The sequence below is a fragment of the Nannospalax galili genome, unplaced genomic scaffold, assembly GCF_000622305.1.
Source record: "Nannospalax galili isolate Female #2095 unplaced genomic scaffold, S.galili_v1.0 scaffold1328, whole genome shotgun sequence".
NCBI lineage: Eukaryota > Metazoa > Chordata > Mammalia > Rodentia > Spalacidae > Nannospalax > Nannospalax galili.
The window spans coordinates 397,494-406,316 of NW_008358795.1; the positions used below are offsets into that span (position 1 = coordinate 397,494).

At 47.7% G+C, this 8,823-nt stretch overlaps 1 long non-coding RNA gene across 1 annotated transcript; it reads right to left on the reverse strand.

The window, feature by feature from the left end:
- Positions 1-1,171: 1,171 nt before the first annotated feature.
- On the reverse strand, positions 1,172-7,766 carry LOC115068284. Its single transcript, XR_003847639.1, has 4 exons — positions 7,442-7,766; positions 4,957-5,178; positions 2,094-2,120; positions 1,172-1,902 (listed from the first exon to the last, which is right to left on the reverse strand). It is a non-coding gene; the product is annotated as an uncharacterized LOC115068284 (long non-coding RNA).
- Between the last annotated feature and the right edge of the window lie 1,057 nt (positions 7,767-8,823).

An 8,823-nucleotide genomic window follows, 5' to 3' on the forward strand; every position in this document is an offset into this window, starting at 1 on the left:
GTGAGGCTACAAACCAAGAGTCATCTTTGACCCTCGGGGGAGCAATGCAATAAACACACAATCATCCAGAAAATACAGGCTATGCTGAGACAGAGTCACCAAAAGTGGTGCTAAGGGACACCTGGAGGTGCTAGTCAAAGGTCCTCCCGGAGGAGTGACGCTGGGCAGGGGACAATGAATCTGCAGCTCAAAGCCATTCCAAGCAGCTGTATCTTGTGAAGATGAGTCTGGGAGGGGCCAGTATGGGAACACAGGTGACATCCACACCCTCTGTGCTTGCTCTGTCCCTTAGCCACTACCTTCCTTCCAGAGTCCATGTCTCTATGTCCTCTGGCCTGGGCCACCACACCTCAGACAACAGCCTCCACCCTCCCCATCCAGGTGCCTTAGTCCTTCACTCCAGGCCCTCCTCCCTGCTCCCCCTGCCTGGGTCGGTCTCTCTCTCTCTCTCTCTCTCTCTCTCTCTCTCTCTCTCTCTCTCTCTGATACACTCACACACACATAGCCAGACCAATTTATTCCTTCCTCTCCAGACAAGCCTTGCAAATTGCAAATTGTGGGGTGCTGGACCACTGCTCACTCATTCTGTCCTACCCGGGGCCCCCACTAAAGCCTGGCAAATTCTGCTTATCTTTTTACGATCATGGCCTTCATGAACATTTCTGGAATCTTCTAGCCAGAATATACAGCCCTTCTCTGGATGGGACTCTCTATTCATCTATGCTTCCCTTGTGGCTAGACCAGCGCAACAGAAACCTCTGGGGATAAACTTTGGAGTGTGTGCAGTTAGTTTGGGCTGCTCCTCCAAGGAGGTCAGGTCAGCTCTCTATCCTGAGTCCCCAAGACATAGTGTGGGATTATTATTGTTGTTATTATTATCATTTGAGACAGGGTCTCATGGAGCCCAGGCTGCCCTTGAACTCCTGATCTGCCTCTGCCTCCCAAGTGCTGGTTGGGATTATCTGTGTGCACTACTATGCTTGGCTCAGAATGTGACTTTTTCAGATGGAATGAGACTTTTTTTTATATGTTTGTGTGTGTGTGTGTGTGTGTGTGCGCACGCGCGCGCGCGTGTGCACACGTCAGGGGACAACTTGTGGAAATCCATCTCCTCCCACCATGTGGGATGTGGGGGAGGGGGAATTGGCCTGAGGTCATTGGGTCATTAGGTTCAGAGGCAAGCTCCCTTACCTGCTGAGCCATCTTGTGACCCAGGAATGTTTCTGAGTGGCTGATGCAAATCAGGAGAGTAAACTAGAATTACTGAATTTCAAGACTAGGAGAAAAAGATAACAGTTTTTCTTAGGCAATTTTGCTGCAATTCAGGAAAACCTCCAAACTCTGTGAAGCTGTGGCCTGGTTCCTGGGGGCTTCCCTGCAGGGATGGGAACCTGGAAGCTTCACAGACCCACTCTGCTCAACCCCCCCCCCCCAACTGGACTCCTCATCCAGGAGCTGCTCTGTCATGCTGCCCTTGTTTGTACCTGGCAGTGTCTTGGAGCATTCTAGCAAAGATCCTGGAGGACTCCAGCCCCTGACTTGCTTCTGCGGTACACAGCTGACTGCAATTGCATGGGGGGAAGCCATACTGTGTGTGTGTGGGTGTGTGTGCACGTGTGCAGTGTTTAATGAGCATCACACTGGACGTATTGAGTCAACACAAATATCCTCCAGAGACCTCAAGCAGATGATGGAACACATCAGGGACACAAGAATGTGGGTGTCGCCCACTTAGGCTATTCCAGAAGGTCCACTCAGCAGGCCACAGAGGGTGAGTAACTAGGTGAGGGCTGGACACATGCCTCTGAAGGTGAGTCATGCCCAGTTGAGGACAGCAGGCAGGGAGCTCCGGGGAATGACAGCTGACCTGGAACTGCAGTGGGTCCTGGTCCTGTCAGAGTTCTTCATGAAAAGAAACAGTTCTGGGCTGGAGAGATGGCTCAGTGGTTAAGAACACTGGCTGTTCTCGCAGAAGACACGAGTTCGAATCCCAGCACCCACATGCAGCTAACAACTGTCTGTAACTCTAGTTCCAGGGGATCTGACAGCCTCTTCTGTCTTCCACAGGCATTGCACAACACAGGTACACTTACCTACATGCAGGCAATACATGCATATACCTAAAATAAAAGCAATAAATAATAAAATATTAAAAAAGAGAAAGAGGGCCAGGCATGGTGGCGCACACCTGTACTTCCAGAACTTGGGAGGCAGAGGCAGGCAGATCTCTGTGAGTTCAAGGCCAGCCTGGTCTACATAGTTCCAGGACAGCTGGGGCCTCAGGGAGACCCTGCTCCAAAAAGACCAAAAAAAAAAAAAGAGAAAGAAACAGTTCTTAGCTAACCCATTGTCCTGTCAGAGCCCCTCCTACATGTGGCAACTAGGCACACTGCACTTCCTAAGTGTGCAGTCTTTTAACTTTTCTAGGTGTGTATGTATTGTATTTGTTGTTATTTATTATTATTATTATAGAGATGAGGTCTCACTAGTCCTCCAAGCTGGTCTCAAGGGATCCTTTTGCCTCAGCCTCTGGAGGGCTGGAACTAACTGCAGCTGTGTACCAATCAGCTCTGGTTCTGTGTTAAGTGTGTCGTGGATCTCAAAAGAACTACTGTTCCAGTTTTTTTGTTTGTTTTTATCTTTTTGAGACAGGGTCTCCCTGTAGCCCCAGCTGTCCTGGAACTCACTATGTAGACCAGGCTGGCCTTGAACTCACAGAGATCCGCCTGCCTCTGCCTCCCGAGTTTTGACAGCATTTTATGCATATATATTTAGTGCAACATAATTAAAAATAAAGTGAATCACAAAATATGAATAGACTTCCTTCACTAAGTCCAACAATTACATGTGAATATAATTTTTTAAGACACAGAAAAAAAGTTTATTTGTGTTTTTTTTTGGTTTTGTTTTTGTTTTTTTTTGGTATTTTTGAGACAGGGTCTCCCTGTAGCCCCAGCTGTCCTGGAACTCACTATGTAGACCAGGCTGGCCTTGAACTCACAGAGATCTGCCTGCCTCTGCCTCCCAAGTGCTGGGATTAAAAGCATGCGCCACCATGCCCAGGTTCTTTTTCTGTTTTTTAAAAATTTTTATGGGGCTTTTTGCTACTCTAACATTCTCCCCTCTGAAGAGGCAACCCTAAAATCTTTTAGGGATTAGATAAGAGCTCCCAAATACTTTTGACATTTTTGGCCTTTGGAACAGAGTATGTTGCTAAGAGGCCCAAGGACATTTTGACTTTTAACCAAGAAACTGGCTGTTTTTCTTTGGGGTCTTTTTATTTTTATTATTTTTTTTAAGAGAGTCTTACTATTTAGACCAGGCTGGCCTCAATCTCACAAAGATCTGCCTGTGTCTGCCTCCTGAGTGCTGGGATTAAGGTGTGGTTTTAGACAGGATCTCTAGCTCAGACTGGCCTTGAATTCCCAAGTAGCTTCTGATAACCTTCAATTGCCTCCTATCTTGACCCTTTTGCCTCCACATCCGTCTTCCTCACAAGGTTGCTGTGAGGGCTGAAAATGCCTCTGGAGAGCTCTGCCTTGCTTTTTGTTGTTGGTCACCCTCTCTTGTCCCTGGGTTCTACCACTGGCTTGTACAGCCAACCCTTCCAGAAAGATCTACAGACTGCAGAGCCTAGGGCCAAGGACTCTATACAGCCAATAAACTACTGAAGGGAACTGGAAGCTCGGCGCTCTTCAGAGTGTGCCTTTTTAACCCTCTGAGCCATCTTGTCAGCCCCCTTTCTGAAATCTTAAAGGAGGTAGATGGTTTATTGTTTTCACAGGAAAACAAGAGGAGGCTCTGTTGCCCTTACTTTTCTGACCTCGGTGATGTCAGTTCCTGTGACACAGCAGCCCAGGCCGCTGCTTCCCCAGATGATGTGGGAGAAGTGCTATGACATAGCCACTGTTGGTTCCTCAAACGTGTTTTGCTGGAACTTACCTGGGCTCTCTGTGGTACTGGGCATGTCTGGTGGATTCCCGTGGTTGATTTTTGTCTTTTTTCCTTCCTTTTTCATTTGAGACAGGGTCTCCCAGTGTAAACCAGCCTGGCCTTGATCTCACAGAGATCCACTAGCCCCTGCCTCCCAAGTGCTGGGATTAAAGGCATGCGCCACCTTGTCTGGCTTTTTCCATGTCTGATTTTACCCTTTCTCCAAGGTACATTTTTTTTAGCTGTCCAAAGTCTCCTAGGAAACAGCTCTCTCCCTCTTCTGTCTGACAGAGCTCTGAGGGCTGTGAGCTCAACTGTGTGGGTTTTTTCCTGCTGTGGGAGTAGCCCACATTGCTCTTGAGATCATTCCAGAACTCAGATGTGGGAAGGTGGGCAGCCAGGGTGGAGGGCTGGGAACTGTAAACTCAGTCTTTAGAAAGTAAGAAAGTTGTTTTCTTGGAGCTCTTCAGGTGTTATGGATCAAATTCACCTACAGGATAGACTCCTAGGAGGCTGGGAGGGATACAGGAAAACTCCCCGAACTGAACTAGCCTCTTGACCCCAGGGCAGAAATGAGAGATTCCTGCAGTCTTTCCCTTGACTCAGTGCTGAAGGAGTTAGGAATCTGCAAGGGGTGGGGTGGATGCTGGCTTTTGCCTGGAGGTGTCTGTCCTAGTGTTGAGGGGTTTAGGCAGAGCTTTGCAGACAGCAGGCCTTGAGTGCAGACTATTTGCTTTGTTGCTGCTTTTCAAGGTGACAACTCCTCCAAGCCACAGGCCCGGAGGCCTAAACATCTTCCAGGATCCTTCCCCACCCCTTTGTTTACTGTATTTTATAGAATCGGCATCACCCATCGATTTACTCATCTTCTTTTTTTAGTCCAGCGAGAAGTCACTGGATTCCTGCCCAAGGTCACACTGTGCTTGTTTGTGTGGTGTTGCCTGACACAAGAACTGAAGGCCTCTATTTCTGGCCTGGGCTCTTTTAAGGGGAGTGGGAGACGAAGGTCCAAAATGCACTTACCCATTCTTTTCTGCTGGTGTCCTTTGGGCCAGATGAAGACTAGGCTTGACAAGGAGGAGGAGGGCGGCAAAGCCTGAAGGTGTCAGCCTGTAATCCCTGCTTTTGGGAGGCTGAAGTGGAAGGATCCCAAGTTTCTAGGGCAGCCTGGGGCTCAGTGAGAATGAGTATCTAGGTTCCGGGTTCAATTCCAGTACTGAAGAAAATAATTCCAGAAGAGACCCACTAAACAAAGAGAAGGCAAGATTCAGAATCACTTTGGAAACTACCAGAATCTCTTTGGTATAGTAAAAAAGTGGGAAAAATGAAGACAGTAAATGTTTGTGTTCTAGTAGTAAGAAAAGTGGTCGCTGTCCTCAATGCTCTCTAGAAAAATTTTCCACTGACGATCGTGTATGTGTGTGTGGCGGGGGGGATTAAATTAGAATTTTCATTCTGGTCCTTTCCAAACCACTTTTAGTATTTCCTGAGAACTGAGCTCCTCTTTCTCTCTGAACGCAGAGTATTACTAAATACTGTATAACCATTCTAGCAACAGAAAAAAAAAATCTGTAAACTGTAAAGGAATAGAAGTGATTAAGGATAATGACAATTATTGAAAACACCTTTAGGGGCAAGGAGAGGGGTTCAGAGGTAGAGGGCTGGCCTAGCTTACCCTGAGGCTCTGGGCCCCACCCCCTGTCTTTTCTAAAAACACTTTAGAGGATTTGAATATTCATTTCCCAGCTCCACAGCAGGTGTAGGCCCTCCCCCAGCCCTAGAGACCCAGCAACTGCAGAGGCTCACAGAAGGCCTGTGGGAGGAATGGAGGCCGTGGGCAGAAAGTTCTAGATGCAGAACACCTTCTGTTCCCCAACTTTGCCTAGTTTTAGGCAAATCACCAATTCTCTAGACTCTCAAATCACTGCTTTTAAGTTGAGGTGACTCAACTTTTCCTCCTTTCAGAACTAAAATTCTACTTAAAAGATTCCAGCCCACGGGGGCTGGAGAGATGGCTCAGCAGTTAAGAACACTGGTTGTTCTTACAGAAGACCCAGGTTCAAATCCCAGCACCCACATGGCAGCTAACAACTGTCCGTGACTCCAGTTCCAGGGGATCCGACGGCCTCTTCTGACCTCCGTGGGCATTGCAGGACATGGGTGCACTTACCTACATGCAGACAATACATGCATACACATAAAATAAAAATAAATAAAAATAATAAATAATTTAAAAAAAAGTTCCAGCCCAGAGCACATATCAAGACTATATCTGGAGGGAACCATTTGTACTTAGTAATATTTCATTCTTTGAAGGCTTTTTTTTTTTTTTTTTTTTAAATGGAGAAAACCAGAACAGCTTTGTGAGGATCAGTAAGCTGCTTATACTGGGCCAGGCTTTTAGGGTGTGAGGTATGGATGGGGGGAAGGTTTAGGAGCCAGCACCTTGATTGGGTTGAGTTTCCATTGAAGCCTGGAGTAGGGGGAAGCTCATTCTTTCGGGGTTTTTTTGAAACAGGGTCTCCTTGTAGTCCCAGCAGGCCTGAAACTCACTATGTACACTAGGCTGGCCTCCATCTCACAGAGAGATGGACCTGCCAGTCTCCCTAGGCCCAGTTCCACTCCTTCAATGTTAATGAAGTATCAACATCTAATTCTATTTCCTAATTTAGTTACCATCTCAACCTTTACACTGTCATTAAGTTATATTATCTACACTCTTGAAGTCACTCCGCCAAGCCTGCCCATTTACAGGTTCCAGAAGAGATCTTGAGGCGTGTGTGTGTGCGTGCGTGTTGCGCCCGCGGAGGGCGTCACCACCAGGTTCTGGGTTCCCAGCTCTCTCTGTGCCCTGTAGAGCTCTGTAGAGCTTGTTTTGAGTTGCTGCTTCCCTTAGAAAATTTAAAGTATTCAAGGTATGTTCCTATAAACACACACAGGGGATTGTGATTATTTTTAATTAAGGGATGACTCAGAGACAAGATGTCAAGACGGCAGCCCCCGACCCCTCAAAGGAGGTCGAACCCCGAAACGTGGGGGTCGGGGCAATCGAGGTCAACCAGAGGCCTACTGCGCCTGGCCACGGGTCGCCATGCCAGCCACTCCCGAGAATGGCCCAGGCGCTGAGGGCGGGGCGCGCCTGCGCAGTGAGCCTCTGCGCCAACCGCCTGGCCTAGACCGGCTGGAACCGGTTAGAACCCGCCACTCCCGCCTGCCTCACAATGGGAGGCGGCGACTCACAAGCTGCAGATCCCTGCGCGCCGCAGAGCTCGGTCCGCGCCCCTCCCCCCGGCCTTTGTGCGGGTGGCGCGCTTCCGGTTCCCTCCCCTCTGCTCTTCCCGGCCGTCGACATTCTGGTTTCTAGACCTCCGCCATTTTAAACCACCGCAATGCAGTAAAAAGAAAAGTTGCGTTAAGCTGCAGGGCTTTGTTGCATTTAGCTGCAGTTGCCAAGACCCCGAGTCAGTGCACGGCGTGAAACCCGGACAGGTCGTTTGCCTTCGCTCACCTGGTGGCCGTTGTTAATAATGGAGGTGTTCCCAGGACGTTGCCATTTGGAGAATAAACCGGAAAAAGCCAGCCACTGGCAGGCAGTCAAGTCGCAGCTGTCAGCCGGAGAGAATCTCCATTTATATGAGATTCTCAAGCTTTTGTAAGCTGTATTTGAGCTTTAAATGTGGTTTTCGTCCTTGGGCCCTAATTCTTTTTTCTTTTGTCTTTGAGACAGGGTCTTCTTGTAGCCCCAGCTGTCCTCTAAAAAGCTCTTAAAGGACTGAGTAACCTATGTAGACCAGACTGGCCTCGAACTCACAAAGATCTGCCTCCCAAGTGCTGGGATTAAAGGCGTGCACCACCACGCCCGGCTTTTTTTTTTTCTTTTTGGTTTATTTGAGACACGGTCTCCCTGTAGCCCCAGCTGGCCTGGAACTCACAAAGATCGGCCTGCCTCTGGGATTTAAGGTATGCGCCACCACGCCCGGCTAGGACCCCAATTCTTAAATGTGTTTGCGTATTAGTGACATTCGAGTTGCATGCACTGGGGAGAGGAAGCCAGAAACTTTAAAGTCACCAGCTATTTTTGGCTCTGGCGAGGGACTACTTTTCTGACGTCATCAGGGCGCGGAGGACTACGACTTCCTGGGTGTGAGATGTCATCACCCCATAAAAGCGCAGTCCTCGCCTGGGGCTGCAGGCATTCAGGCAGCCAGCGCAGGGTTAGGTGCAGCTTGGACGGACGTGGAGATAAGTTACGCTTTTAAAAAGATTTAAAACTTAAAGACTCTAAATGCTAAGTAGCGAAGTTATTTCTTGAGATAATGCTTAACTTTAAAATTTTAGTTTCGAGAACTTAAAAAGTTTTAAAGAAACTAGTGAAGCCTTGCCTAGGGAGTTTGAGAAAGTAAATGCGAAAAATGTTAAAAGATGATGGCGGTAAAGGCGAAGCTTCTAGACGCAGTGAGTTTAAAAAGGGATTGTAAAAGGAAGGACTTAGTCCTCAGCCTGTAGGTTAGTATTAAAACAAAGATTAAACAAAGCTAAACGACGTTTAAAAGAGCAACGTTGTAGAAAAGCTAATTAGAATAATATTTGAGAGATAGTTTAAAAAGATTTGAAAAAAGGTTCAATTGAAGGTTTTAGAAGCCCTTCAGTTGACGGCGCACGCTGCGTCATTTGAAGCAGTTTGATAAGGCATTTGCCAGAAACTACTGAGAGCAAATGTTAGTTGAAGTGGTAGGTTGGACAGTTCGCAGAACGAAGATTAGAAATCGGAAGTGGAGACCGCGAAGACGGAAGTTCAGGAAGGAGAAGATGGGAGGAGAAGAAAGCCTTTAGAAGACAGGAGAGGGCATTTAAAAAGCAAAACAGTAGAAAGGCTTTAGAAGACAGGAA